Source organism: Ambystoma mexicanum, chromosome 6q, assembly GCF_040938575.1.
Source record: "Ambystoma mexicanum isolate Mex_15411 chromosome 6q, UKY_AmexF1_1, whole genome shotgun sequence".
Classification (NCBI taxonomy): domain Eukaryota; kingdom Metazoa; phylum Chordata; class Amphibia; order Caudata; family Ambystomatidae; genus Ambystoma; species Ambystoma mexicanum.
Window position 1 is genome coordinate 626,182,855 of NC_090937.1, and position 16,207 is coordinate 626,199,061.

The following is a 16,207-nucleotide window of genomic DNA, read 5'->3' on the forward strand; positions in this document are numbered from 1 at the left end:
TGGGTAACCACAAATCTGGCCTTCGACAATAAGGCAAAGGGGGGTGTTGGGGTTTTTGTAAACACACATGCTTGTCCAGCTTGTCTTCTAGTGCTCGCCACCGCCGATGAGGCTCGGATGCCCTTCATGATCATTGCTGGAGCAATGCACCGACTAGGAATGAAGCCAAAGCTTCATCCTTTATCAAGGTAGGCCCTTGGGCACTTTCTACCTGTGAGATCTCTGCTCCCTCTAATTGTATTAGATGCGCTATTAAGTGTGCCTTTGCTGCCTTTCCACTTGATGCAGCTTTTGACCATCACCGTGCTGTAGACTAACCTCATCTACCTGCATCAGAATGCTATTTTCTGCATACCGCGGGTGCCATTCCAAGCTGGTCGCCCGGCATCGATAGGCACCTTCTCACCCTGCCTGGACCCTCCTGGACCCTCCTACCTGACTCCGCACTCCACATTGGCTGCCCTTGCCTACTTACGGGCCAATAGCCAACCGGGAGGTGGTAGCCGGCTCCTGCACAATGGTTGGCACTAAGGCTGTTTTTCTGGCCAGTCTGTCCAAGCCTTTCCAGCCGTAGGCCAGAAATGCTGCTCTGATCTTAGCATATAAGGGCTGCATTCGCCCCTTCGATGAGGTACGTCGTTTCATGCTGTATAATTAAAAACCACCCTGGCTCGCAACTGCAACAATATAATAATGTACTCAGTTTCCCAACAGATCAGTACGACCTTCGTTATTTTCATCAGCTCATCCCTTCAAGGCTTACCCCTTCATCTCTGATGGTGACATGCAGCCACATCTAGTGGCATATCATTTCCAACACATTATGTACTTTGTACCACTTAACCTAAGTTTTGGCGTATCTACAAATTCTTTTGATTGCCCGCGCCCTTTGGTAACTCGTGTAGGCCACTATTGTTATTCCGTGACACGTGTTTCCGTGTAACTCGCTAAGGTCTCCAAACATTCGCCTTGATTCATTAAGCTTACCTATCTTTGTACGTGTAGGCGTTACTTACTCTTGCCTTTCTAATGATCCATGCCTCTATTCTCTCACTCTCGCCTTCGTGAACAACACTGTGCACCGAAACGTACTTACCTTGATATTTTAGCCATCGCCTTCAACTGACCCACTGTGTTAACTATGCTGCTTGTGTCCTCTTCTGGTTTCCAACATGCATTGTAATGATGTATACCTGCAACGTGCATGCACTGTTTGTGTTAACTCAGCATCCAATTATTATGTTGTGCACTGGCATTTTGTCCTATACCGCTATATCTGCACGCATGCCTTTTAGGGGCCATAACTGACCTTAATATAGCACTAGCTTATCCATGCCTATCTATTGCCTCTGTATAGGTAGCTAAAATGCGGGAGGTACTAGACCCCACCAGCCTTTTGCTTCCCACACCTTTCCCAGTCCGCTACTTCACTGCCCGGAGTTCACTATTTAATAGACTACACGTCTTATCACCCTTGCTGGTCCTGACTGGGCTACTACTCTTGCACAGCTCCAGTATTCTTGCTATAATGTCAGCTCCAAACCCCTACCTAAATGATCCAGCCCTCTGGCTGCAACATTTTGCATGTAAACCCACACCGAATCTACCTTGCTCCACCCTTACTAGAAACTTGAGACTTGGCTCACGGCACTGTATTACTATCTTCAATAATACAACTATGCTTGACATCTCTACTTCCACACTTCATCAGCCTCCTCCTCTACACATTAGAAATGGGAGACTTGGTTCCCGATTGCCTCCAACTTTGACTTGTGAACGTACACTCTCTAGCAATATAAACTGCCCACAACACATACCTAACCAAGTGTTCAGTAACATACGCCCACTCATCTACCCTAGTTTACCTTGTCCTATGCACATCAGAAACCAAAGACTGGCATCTACATCCCTTTACCTATCACGCTTACCACACCATCCCCCCAACCCCAAACGTCCTCTAACAGCTAACACCTCTTCATCTACCCACAACCCAACCATCACTTTATCACCTAACAAAGACATCTCTTCTCACCAGACCGCCACTCACTCAAATCCAAAAGTCAAGATACTCTTAGGTGTGCTAATTAACACGTGCTCCATCCCAGCGCAAGCTCTTGACATTGCAGATATGATTACGTACGAAAATATCGATTTCCTGGCCATTACGGAAACCTGGCTGCATCCGGCAGCAGGTCCTTCCCTATCTCTGGCAGTCTCTGATAATTATTCTATCATCAGATGTGAGGGGAAACTAATCAAGCTAAGGGCAGCGGTTTAGCTATCATCTTCAAAAGTTCCCTGGAACTCAGGGTGATCCCTAACACTCAAATACCATCCGCAGAACTTCTCGCCTGTAAACTCCCAATATCACCCAATCAAACAGCCACAGTTTACCTTATCTGTAGGCCCCCAGGGCCTACTTCGCCATTTAGTGAGGATATCTCTGCCATTCTTGCCTCTAACACTAAGCCCAACTCTCAAGTCCTCTTACTTGGTGACCTTAACCTTGGTTATCAAGATGCGAATGACTCTAAAGCGACTGATCTCGCCAACACGTTAACAGACTTTGGAATCACCCAACACATCACAGTTCCGACTCACATTAAGGGCCGGACCCTTGATTGGATTGCCAACATGAATTGCTCTTTTAATTTGATCTCTCTAACTCCATGTCTGTGGTCTGACCATTATCAAATAATCTTCGAGTTACACTCCTCGTATCATTCTATGAAACCTAATGTTTCCCCTTCTCTCATAACATGGAACAAAAAGGACATTACCTCAGAGAAACTTCTCCCTATCATTCTTCCATTACTTAATACAGCGGTATCCTCCTGTTCAGATCCCACAGTCCCAGTGGACGCCTACAACCAAGCCACGTTAAAAGCTCTTAACATTATTCCACCGTTAAAGGCACGTAGACAAAAACCTTGTCTACATTTGAACTCCTGGTTTACTCCACAACTTAGAGACCTGCGTAAAGATAAAAGAAAGGCTGAGGCTCGTTGGAAAAGCTCACCTTCACTAATCAACAAGAATAACCTAGTCTTTGCTTCCTCTACTTACAAAAATGCTCTTCTCACAGCCAAAAAAGATGTTTATAACAAACGCACCCTGAATGCCCAATCTAATACAAAGGAACTCTTCAAGATTCTAAAGAAACTCGAGTCCCCAATAACTCCTTTAGATGCTTGTATCCCAGACACCCTTTTGTGTACCAATATTAAAAAAAGCATTGCTAGATAAAATCACCACTCTTAAATCTAAAATTAATGGCAAAAGAAGTAACCTCATTGATTCCACCCTGAATGCTCCTCCACTCAATGTACCTACCTCGATACCTACCTGCAAACTATTTAGCTTCTCTCCCCTCACCATGGAGGAAGTAGAAAACACCATGAGGAAGCTCAAGCCTTCTAATTGCCAAGGTGATACTTTCCCCGCCCCTCTTATCAAGGACATGGCTCATGACTTGGTACCTTTTATCACTACATTTATAAATGCCTCCTTCAGATCTGGCATCATCCCTGATAACCTTAAGGATACTTGGGTCATTCCTTTAATCAAAAAACCTACCCTTGATCCAAGCAACCCTTCTAACTATTGCCCCATCACGACCGTGCCATTTCTCTTAAACATCTTGGACCGTGCGGCCTATTTACAAATTCAGGAATTTCTTGAAGCAAATCAATTATTGGGACTTCGTCAATCTGGCTTCCGTCCGAGACATGGTACAGAAACTGCCTTGATCGACTTGAAAACTCCAATTGAGGTCCTCAAAGACAAGGGTAAGTTAGCACTCCTCCTCCTACTCAACCTCTCCACAGCCTTCGATCTGGTTGATCATAAAATCCTGTGTCACCATCTCAAAACTGCGGCTCACTTCTCCGAGGAAGCCTCATCTTGGATTAGCTGCTTCCTGTCCAACAGAACCATGACGGTCTTCTCACCTCTGGCCTCTGCCGAACCAGCACCTGTACCTTGTGGAGTCCTACAGGGGTCCTGTGTTTCCCCCACGTTATATAACGTGTTTACCAAGCCTCTCTTCGACATACTTGACTAGCTGGGTGTCTCCTACACGAATTACGCTGACGACACCCAGATAGTCATTCCACTCACTGGTGACTATATTGCTGACATGAGAGCTCTTAATGAAATCTACGCAGTCATGCAGGCCTGCATGGCACATCATGGGCTTTGCCTTAATGAGGAAACAACAGAGTTACTGATCCTCGGCTTGCATGCCAAATTGGCTAAACTTGATACTGTGTATAATTAATTCAATATTGATGGTAATAACATTAAAGTTTCCAAAGCAACAAAAACTTTTGGCATCTACTTGGACTCAACACTCTCGCTTACCAGACAGACCAACGCAGTGGTGTCTGCTATGGCCTACACATGTAAGCTGATTACAGCGTACAGACCGTTTCTGACCACCGAAAATCGTATCATCCTTGCTAGAACTTTAATCATGGCAAAAATTCACTATTGCAACACCCTGTATCTAGGCACTAGCCAAAGAAACATTGACAAGTTACAAGTCACTCAGAATAATGCCATTAGGGCTGACCTCAACATGCCTAGGCATCTTGACATCTCTGAAACTAGACGCAGCCTTCATTGGCTCCTTATAGTACACAGAATCTCCTTGAAAACACTAGCCTTAACCTTCAAGGCTCAGAACAATCTAGTGCCAGAATACTTGGCCAACCGATTCTCTCGTCATTCTGCTAATAGACCTTTGAGGTCAGTTTATGTGCACACGCTGGCCATAACTAGCTTTAGACTGCAAACAGCGGGTGGAGCAAGTTTCCCAGTCCTCGCCTCCAAACTCTGGAACACTATACCCATTGCACTTACAACAAAACCAGACTTCCTTGCTTTCAAAAACAATGTCAAACTCTGGCTTTTCGTATTTGACACACCTCACTCCAGGTAACAGCTACACACCTATCAGATACCCGTAATCTACTTACCATTAGATCCTCTCTACATCCGGTGGATCACCTATGTACTACCATCACCTGCATTGTCTTGATCCACTATGTATTGCTGTACCTTATCACTCTCGTAACTGGTTTTTGCTGTATCTTCATGTATGTAACCATCTTCTTGAAACAGTGCGCCCGAATGCCCCAGGGCAAGGCACGCAAAACAAATAAATAAATAGAAATAAAAATTGCATGAAGGTTTGGCCAGCAGGAAAAAACATGATACTTTCACATGTTGCAAGTAGACATGGTTGAAATAGATAAGTGGCTCAGCAGTAAAGCATGGACCTCCTTCTATCTACTGTACCTTTAACTCTCATACATGTATGGATCTATGTATGTAAGTCTGTATGGTTGCCTATTACTCCAATCCAAGGCTTGATGCAAGGCCTAATGTGCCCTGACATGATTGCACAGAGCACTGAATGTTAGTCACCTGTGCCTTTCACGTTTCAGAATGCACAGATTTACAGCCCAATTCATGGAATTAATGTGCACTGAAAATTCCCACGCAAGCGTGCGTAACCGTGCGAATCGCAGTGCAAGTGCGAAAATCGCAGCAAAACCCGCGCACATCGATTCATGGAAGTCCGTGCGCGAGGAAAATCTGGGATGTGCACTGAAAATCTGCGTGGCGCACATAGGCGCACTGGTCATCTAAAGGGCGTGTGCTACGTCCACAGCGAAAGCGCACATAGCGCGGCGCACATACACAAGTAGGCGTAACACGGGGCATGACACGCGGAATGGGGAACAATGCATTAAAATGTGGGCTTCACGGGGGAAGTACAGGAGGCAAGTGTAGGGAACGCCCACACGTTCGCCTACAACACGTATTCATGGAATCAAATAGGGCAAACCAGCGAACGGGCGAAGACGCGCACAGGCCTAAACACGTCCGCCACACAAAGGCAGGCGCTAGCGTCCATGTGCATGAAAAATATGTGCGCCAAAATGTGCGCTAACAAAAAGCATGCATATACAGCTCTGATGAATGTCCCATACTGTGGCCCTCTAGGACAAATGACATGCAAAGGGGTACGCAACAAACAAGGACACCCGCTGTGTCATAAATAGCGTGTGCATCTATTTCGGGGATGTGCGGGAAGTTTCACATGCGATTGGACTTGGGCGAGCGGGGTACGTGTAAATCTGGGGTTCGCGGGAAGTTTCACACACGATAGGCCCTGTGCGAGTAGGGTGCATGTATTCCTGAGGTTCGCGTGAAGTTTCACACACGATTGGCCTGGGTACATGTAAATCTGGGGTTCGTGGGAAGCCTCACACGCGATTTCAGCAGGGTACATGTATTTCAGGGGTGTTGTGGAGTCCTACATGTCAATTGGCAGTGTGGCTCCTCCCAGGTGTTCGCTCTACACCCTCCACGGCCCCTGCAGGCAGCCCACACCACAGGGGACTACCCTGCACACCTGGTCATGTCCCGCAGGCAGCCCATCCACCATGGGCATGCCCCCCAGGCAAGCCACATGACAGCTTGCACTACTGATCACCAACGCATAACCCCCTCCAACCCACCCCCAGCACTGAGGGGCACCTGCCAGCAGGACCCCACTCATGTCCCCCAGCACCCCCACCCCCCAGCACTGAGGGGCACCTGCCAGCAGGCCCCCAGTCATATCCCCAGCACCCCCACCCCCCAGCAGTGCAGGGCACCTGCCAGCAAGCCCCCACTCATGTCCCCCAGCACCCCCACCCCCCAGCAGTCAGGGGCACCTGCCAGCAGGCCCCCACTCATGTCCCCCAGCACCCCCACCCCCCAGCAGTGCAGAGCACCTGCCAGCAGGCCCCCACTCATGTCCCACACATGTCCCCCAGGACCCCCACCCCCCAGCAGTGCAGGGCACCTGCCAGCAGACCCCCACTCATGTCCCACTCATGTCCCCTTGCACCCCCACCCCCAGCAGTGCAGGGCACCTGCCAGCAGGCCCCCACTCATGTCCCACACTGTCCCCCAGCACCCCCACCCCCCAGCAGTGCAGGACACCTGCCAGCAGGCCCCCACTCATGTCCCACACATGTACCCCAGCACCCCCACGCCCCAGCAGTGCAGGGCACCTGCCAGTAGGCCCCCACTCATGTCCCCCAGCACCCCCACCCCCAGCAGTGCAGGGCACCTGCCAGCAGGCCCCCACTCAAGTCCCACACATGTCCCCCAGCACCCCCACCCCCCAGCACTGAGGGGCACCTGCCAGCAGGCACCCACTCATGTCCCCCAGCACCCCCACCCCTCAGCAGTGAAGGGCACCTGCCAGCAGGCCCCCACTCATGTCCCCCAGCACCCCCACCCCCCCGCAGTCAGGGGCACCTGCCACCAGGCCCCCACTCATGTCCCCCAGCACCCCCACCCCCCAGCAGTGCTGGGCACCTGCCTGAAGGCCCGTACTCATGTCCCCCAGAACCCCCACCCCCCAGCAGTGAAGGGCACCGGCCAGAAGGCCCCCACTTATGTCCCACTCCTGTCCTCTTGCACCCCCACCCCCCAGCACTGCAGGGCTCCTGCCAGCAGGCCCCCACTCATGTCCCCCAGCACCCCCACCCCCCAGAAGTACAGGGCACCTGCCAGCAAGTCCCCACTCATGTCCCCCAGCACCCCCACCCCCAGCAGTGCAGGGCACTTGCCAGCAGGCCCCCACTCATGTCCCCCAGCACCCCCACCCCCCAGCAGTGCAGGCACCTGCCAGCAGGCCCCCACTCATGTCCCACACATGTCCCCAGCACCCCCACCCCCCAGCAGTGCAGGGCACCTGCCAACAGGCCCCCACTCATGTCCCACTCATTTCCCCTTGCACCCCCACCCCCCAGCAGTGCAGGGCACCTGCCAGCAGGCCCCCACTCATGTCCCACACATGTCCCCCAGCACCCCCACCCCCCAGCAGTGCAGGGCACCTGCCAGCAGGCCCCCACTCATGTCCCACACATGTCCCCCAGTACCCCCACCCCCCAGCAGTGCAGGGCACCTGCCAGCAGGCGCCCACTCATGACCCGCGCAGCATAAAAGTGCGTTCAAACAACAAGCAAGCTCAGATGCCAGGATGAACATACCGTTCCTAGCAGCAGTGGTCGTGGGATACCGCAGGAGGGGGAGGAGGATAGTCAGGCCCAGAATTTTCACACCCAGAACCAGCCTTTTTGGGATGCCTGATGACCAGGTGTATGGCAGGTACAGGTTTCCACCTCACATAATACTCAACCTGGTCAGTGAGTGGGAGGATGACCTCACATCACCCACCCGCTGCTCCCAAGCACTCAGCCCCCTGGAGAAGGTCCTCAATGTACTGCACTTTTTGGCCACCGGATCATTTCAGCGGACAAGTGCCACAGTGGGGGGGGTGTCACAGGTGTTAGGCAGAAACCTGTGCAGTTCCCTCTGGGATTTAAGACTACAGGTGTTTGGCAGTAAACCCACTTGATAGCAGTCTGTACCACACAGATTAACTTGGTAGCTGTGGCTGAGCAATCAGACTTCCCTCAAGAAAAGTTAGGCAGTATGTGGAGTATACAAGATAGGGCAATTTACACAGTAGAAGAAGCAGACACGGAACATAGCTTGGGTGTGATATATAATTATTTATTTTAAAAACACATCTATGAAAAACACACTGGCACTAATACGGCAAACAACTTCAATTACAATTACTATCAGTATATCAATCCCCTAACAATATTTCGACAAGTCTAGGTTCACCGGCACCACTTATTTGCAGACAGAGGTGAATGCTTTAACCTAGATGGCACTCTAATATTCGTTAGAACGGGAGAGAAAAGGCAGGGTATGAAACCAACTCGGTACCAACACTTTTACGAAGCAAATGCAAGGCAAGTAAGGCAGGGTCTACTGTAGATCATCAAGTCCAGAGGCCAGGCCCAATCGGAGAGAGGCAAGGCGATATGTCCCAAAAAGTATCACAGTGGAAATGCACTTCGAGTCTTTGTAGCAAATTGTCACAGAAAGGTTGGACCAGTTTAGAACAAAATGTTAAGAAGGTCTGGAGGTGACCCAAGGGAAAGGTAAGGATTTAAGACACCTCACGCTAACCGTCACAAGGGAAGCCAGGCGGACACAGTACCTTGTAAGTGAAGAGACAGCTCCGGCGGGGGCAGTTGTTCCTGGTGGTGGATGCAAGTCAGGGCTTTGCCAAGAGATGAGATGGTCTCGTCATTGAAGGAAAGTTGAAGATCGCTGCACCACCAGGGAAGAGACCAGCCGCGGAGTGCTCCGTCACAAGGCACCACCTTTTGGACACGGTACGGGCTAGTGGCTATCCGGTTGCCTGGGTGCTCAGCACAGGCAATTCTACCACTAGACGTCCTGGAAGCGAAGAAAAAGCAACCACCAGTCAGGGTAAGAAGACGCTCCAGCAGGGAGATCTCCTCTGTCGTTGGGTAGTGGTGAGTCGGTTCAGCAGGGCTCCACCGGAGGTGCCGTCGTTGCAGGTCGGCTCAGCTTTACCCTCATCGGATTCTTAGGTCCTGTGGCGACTTCTGAAGATCCAGTCCCAAAAGCCCTGCTTTTATGCAGAAAACCCCCATTCATTCAGCGTAGCTGTCAATCAGAACACGCTAAGTGGTGAGCGGGGTGGCTCACCACTTGGGCCAATCACACCAGAGTGCGACTTGAGTTGGCAAGGCAACTCAGTCCAGGGTGCCTAAACCCCCTCCCACACTCCCTGTGGTACCCAGACAGAATGGCACCACTTTGGAGGGCTTCTGTGTAGAAGCCCGCCAAAAGTGGAACAAAGGGCTCAACCTTTGGTCTCGGAGTTACAGAGGTGAACACATATGCCATTTTAAAAACCGAGTTCTGGCAGAAAATACCAACTGGTAGATTTATTTAAGATAAATAAACCGGCGGTATGTTAGAGACTAACGTGAAAAAGTATTAGCCTCCAACAATGGGAAGAATCCCATAGGAATATATTCGGGGTCGAATATAAAAAGTAGTTTCCACTGCCACCAGCCAAAACTCAACGAGGGGGGACGGGACAGTGCCCCCTCGAACAACAAACCCAGGGGTAATCGAATTACCCCTACCAGTACGTCCACAATAGGATGGTTTGTACTAGTTCTGTTAGTAAATTCCGGTCTAGTAAAGCCAATGGTGACTTTACATGCCCTGGGAGATAGTAGTCAGTCCCTGGGTATGGAGTCTATGGTGGAGATCCTCTAGGATACCCCCAGTGTTACGGCACATAGGGTGCAATGTAACACACATAGCAAAACACATGAGGCCCTATGGAGTAAAGGACCCCATAGCCCATAGAACACATTGACATTTAAAGAATTCAACCACATTCATGTCCAAGAGTGGGAGGAAAAGAGTCTCACTCTTGGCAGGATGAAAAAAAAACAAACTCCAGAAATCCGGCAAAGCTGCTGGGGGACTCACTAGGTTAGGAAATTCAGCCTAAACAGAGAATTCTCCCTAACAACAGGCCACGCAGTCAACCTGTCCACACCAGGTCTTGGCCATCATGACTGCAAGCCCATCAGTCCGCAGGCACATATGCTTGCCCAGAACACCTGCAGAAAGGCAGGTTGCCGTCCAGGATTTCTATCGGGTGGCACAATTCCCCAAAGTCCTAGGTGCCATTGATTGCACCCATGCGGCTCTACGTCCCCCCAGGGCATCAGAGCACATCTATAGAAATCGCAAGTACTGGCATTCCATCAACGTGCAGGTAGTATGTGATGCCAAGGGAATCATCACCTCAGTATATGCCAACTATCCAGGGTACACCCACGACAGTTTCATTTACAGAATGTCAACCCTAAATTGGGACCTAGAAGCTGGGTGGCATGGCGATGCATGGCTGCTTGTTGAGTATAAATGCCACAGCACATGCATGCATGCCAGATACTGAGTAATGTCACAACCCTACTAATGATACATAATTACAACATGCAGTGTTTAATACAACAACAATATACACAAGGAATGTCTATACAGTATTAACTACAGACTGCCCACACAGCTCATGGGAGCCCAACATCACTGTGTACATCACTGTCACTTGGTCACACCCTTTGCAAGCCCATGGAAACAGGAAGCAGGAGGGGTGTGTGTCTCACGAACCCAAGCATCCAACCCAAACTCAGGACAAGCCCGCATGTGCCCAGCTAGAATACAGTGGATGCCCACGGGAGCCACACAAGGCAACACATTGTCAAAAAATAATAAAAAATAAAACATAAAAAATAAAAAATGGCCATATGGGGGCCGGGGGGAGGAGGGGAGGCCACCCAGGAGGTCCGAGGACAGGGTGCGCACCAACAGCCGCCTGTGTGGATGTTGGGAAAAAAAAAACACCTCCATGGGCTCATGGCCTGCACGGCTATGCCAATGTGGGAGAACTGCTGCTGTCGCTCTGAACACCCTCTGCTGCTGCCACAGGAGGTGGTGGTGCTATGGGAGGCAGCCCATGCAAAGCCCTGATATGGTCCTCCATGGCAGCAAGCATGCAGGAGTGGAAGGTCTCGTTCTGGAGGATTATAGTGCGGAGATCCCCATGCAGCACCTGACGTGATGCCCGGATCTCCTCCCGAGTTGCCTGCATCTCAGCTGAGAGCGAATGTGTGAGCCGCTCCAGCTGCTGTTCTGTCCTCAAGTTAGTGAAAGTCTCAAGGTCAACAAGAGTCTCCCTGAGGTGATGGGGTTCTACCCTCAGGGCTTCCCTGTGGCCCTGGGACTCTATTGATATCGATTGGCGTAGAGTCTCCAGTGCCGCCCGTCTGTCCCTGTTGGACGCCAACATGTCCTCCCTGTGTGATTGGCAAATGGAATCTGTTGCCTGCTGTAGTTGCTCCATCTGCCTTTCAGGGGGGACAATGGAAGTGGCCACCCTCTCCACTGCTTGAGCCATCATCTCAACTGATGCTGCCTGTTGGGTTGCCTTACCGTACATGGATTGTTCCCATGCGGTATTGCCTGGTGGTGTACGGCCACCACGTCGGCGGGCACCACACCTGTTTGGGGCAAGTTGATCTGCGCCTTGCCGTGCCGTCACTGCCTGAGGCTGCAGAACTGCATTACTCCTCTGATCTGCTGGCCCAGGAACAGGACCAGATGTTGTGGAGTGTGACCCTGCACCCGTAACCGCCAAAGGCTGACTAACCAACACTGACATCCCCATAGACATCCCCATAGAGGGTTCTACCCCTGGTGCAGGTGGGTTGGACAGAACAGAACCCCTTCCAGAAACACTTACCTGCGACGCCACATAGGTCTCATCATCTGAATCAGCACCTGAATAGAGGTCTGGGGAGGTGCACCCAGAGACACCCCTTGACAGAATCGTCTGCAGCAAGAGTGGGTTCTCACCCACTACCACACCACGTCACCCACTGGTGGCCGGTTGTGCCTCAGGTTCCTCCTGGGTCTGCACCATCTCCTCAACCTCAACAGCATCAAGTGCGTCAACCCCTGCAAAAACAAGAAAGACAAAAAATGGTAACAGGCATTAGCACCATAGCACACAAATAGGCCTGACAAGCTACAGAACCAGTACATGATTTACACATGTCCCACATGACTATAACCCTCCGATGCATGCACTGTCACAGAGTTGGAAGGGGAGGCAAAAGTCAGACACTGATGACACGAAGATGGAAGAGCAACACATTTGCTGAATGCTGGGTAGCACTGCCATCACACATTGGCCTGTGAGTGGCATGTCCTATACACATAAATGACACATGCTATCACACAGATGGCATGTACCATAGCCATGGTACATTCCACAAGTACATCCATATGTCAGTGAATGAGTACTGTCACCCATCCATGTGAGATGGACATGAAGAGATGATAAATTCCACATAGTGTGAAAAGATACACTGCAACACATCCAGTGTACAAAAATACAGTTATTGCAGGGCCATGTACACATCAATGGTTGTGCACTTCAACATGACAGGAAACAACTAGCATGTTCCACATTCAAACAGGCCCAAAAACATCATGTGATCAGGACAATACTCATTCAACCTGAATGGTCAAATCATTCAACTACCAAGGTGACACATGTGGGCCAATGTGGGGTTCTTCAATGACAGAAGCATGTCACATATGTCACAATAGGGCTGAGGAATGTGTTGCAAAAGTGGGAGAATTGAAACAATCAGCCTGAAAGAACACTGAAAAATACAAACAATGTTGTTGCATGATGCCACCTCAAGGGCAACTGCCGTAATGTTGCGCTAAATTACTACTGTGGCCAGAAGGGATACTGTCACACCCAAATTCAAGGCCGCAGAATGTGTTGGATGAAGCACATGGGTGACCCATACTATTCAGTCACACACACCCTCACCTGCCACTCAATCAGAACCCTTCACCCAAACAACATACACATGCATTACACACACATGCATGGGCACTCACCGGACAATATGTCATAATCGGGTAGTTCTCCCACACCTCGGATCTGTTTCTATGTGACGAAGGTCCCAGCAACAGACTCATGTTCAGTGAGTTTGTTGTCCGCTTGTGGAGACCCACCACCAGTCACCAGAGTAGCAGCATTATTTGAGGCCAGCTTGTTCTTTGCTCTGCGTTTCGGGTCATTCCACCGCTTGTAGCAATCATCAGCTGAGCGCCTCACAAATCCAAGGGCACTTATGTGGTCAGAGATGGTCTGCCAGTGTGCCTTACGTTGACCAGGTGTGGTCTTGGACCCTGCAGTCACCACCATTTCGTGGCTATGTGCCAACACATAGCTCACAAGTGCATCAAGTTCCGAATCATTGAAGCAAGGCTTCCTTGAGGTACCGGAGTGTGTAGCCGTGCCTGAGGTCTAAGCCTGTCATGCCAGAGCACCCTTCTTCTTCTTCTTTAAAGGTGGAGCAGAGCCAGAGTGGCTAACGCTGCTCTGGTCAGTAGGGGCAGAATCACCGGTGGACAGGGTAGTAGGAGTGTGGAAATGCACAATGACCATAGTCCTTGATGCAGGCATTGGTTGCAGGGTAATGTTGGCAGGGGGAACTTCAGTATGATGGACTGGGACTGACTGTCATGAGCGCTACTCCCGAGGAGCCAAGACTGGCCCAGCGTCCCCGGAAGCAGGCTCATCATCCACACCCCAGGTTCCAGCAGAGCCCTACAGGGGCCCTTTGGACCATGTCCTGGCGCCTCTGGCGCCAGGCTCATAAGGAACCACAGTCCCGGTGCCATGGGCGCCGGGCTCATATTCTTAAAGTGTGCAGTAGTGATTGAGTGGACTTACCTGTGGCAGACCATGCGGCATACTCACCTAGAACAATCCAAGCTGGGTGAAGTCCCAGCCACTGGCTGGGAGGGACCAATCCTCTGTTACAGGAACTCTTTTCTTACCTGGGTGGGGCTGATGCTAATCCTCTGACACTGGAACTCTTTTCTTACCTGGGTGAGGCTGGAGGAAGAATACGCAGCAAAGCACTTCTCCACTATTTAAACCACGCCCGATAGAATTCATGTGCTTCGCGTTATTCTGCAACAGCAGCAGAACGCTCACCGAGTCGGCTCCTGCATTCCAGATCCAGACACACCCTCAGCTTCTCAAGCAGCAACCTGTGGATGAAGAAAAGGCACAGGAACATCTACTCACCAGAATTCAGCCACAAGAGTCCAGTCTCCGCCAACCTGCAAATAAAGACATAAGGTTAGAAAACGGGCAACACGCTCGCAGCTGCGCTCGCTTACCTTATCCATCCGTGATCACACCAGAGTTCACCGCGGCTTTCGCTTCGGCAGCATCCCAGCACCTGGAAGACAAAAGACATTGGGCCTCATTCCGAGTACGGTGCTAACCAATGGCGCTATTAACGCCTTGGTTGACGCCGTACCCGGACCGGCAGCGCCTTGGTGGATGGCGGAATCACCGCCCCATTCCAAGGTTGGCGGGCGGTAATTCCCCATTCACCAAGGCTCTTCCCCATTCCCGAATGAGCCCCCATAGGGCTCACTGGGAATGGGGAAGATGCAAAAAACGGTGACCGTTCATTACGGTCACCGTTATTGGCTTGGAGGCCCCTTTGCGCCCTCGACTTTAACACCTGCTCAAAGCAGGCATTAAGGGCGAGGGCGCAGAGGGAACTCGGAGTATGGCGGTAAGGGATTACCGCCACCGGTCTCGTTACCGGTGGCCGCTATCCCTTACCGCCATACTCGGAATGAGGCCCATTGTTAGTGGTGTCCGAGCCGAAGGGTTCGCAACTCAGTTATACTTACGCGCTTCTTCACGCGCAGCAGCGGCAGCATCGCCCTCAGCATTTCGGCACCTGAAAGGAAGGAAAAAACATTATCAGAGGCGCCCATTTGGAAACGGCCACAATTCAGTTATACTTACGTGCCACCGCACGTGCAACAGCGGCGGCATCGCCCACAGCATCTCGGCACCTGAAAGACAGAAAAGGACATTATAAAAGGGTGCTCCTTCAGAAGCGGCCTCAGATCTTGTATACTCACGAGCCTCTTCTTGCACAGCAGTGGTGGTGTCGCCAACAGCTCCTCGGCACCTGAAGGACTATTACAGGCCACAAAAGGACACTGAGCCTAAACACTGAAATCATCCAGTGACGTAACTGGATTCCACGCGCCCCTGCACCAGAAGCAGGATGGAGAGCTCGCTTTACTAAACCAAAGGTGAGAGTTCGTGGAGACCAGTCAAAAACCAAGAAGTGGGAAAAGCAGAAGATTGGTGGGAGAACTTATCCAACCAGCTTGTAATTACCCCTTTTTCTTCCACCTGCAGAAAACTCACCTAACAAGCCAGACAGTCAATATTCGGAGGTCCTGCCCAGAGCGTCTTCCGAGTTCTACGCCTCATCATAGTCATAGAAGCAACTGTAGCAGTCCAGTTTGGGTCAGCGCCTCCGTGGGAATCAGGTGAGCGTTACAGAACGGGAAGCCTACCCATAATCTCCTACCCAGGCGCTATGGAAACATCCGACACAGACCAATTGGCCCAGTTGTTGGTGGAATTAAGAGCTGAAGTCCATGCTGCTCGCCAGGAAACAAACGCCCTTAAGAGGGAATTGATAATGTCAAAACAACGAACTGACGATCTCGCCAGACAGTTATTACAGAGTCAAGCGGGGCAAACTCCTCTACCTAACTCATGGGGGAATTATACCCCAGTTACTTCAACCAATCCTGTTCAAATCAACCTACCTGGAAATGTGCCATTGACACCACCTGAACGCTTTTCTGGTGACCC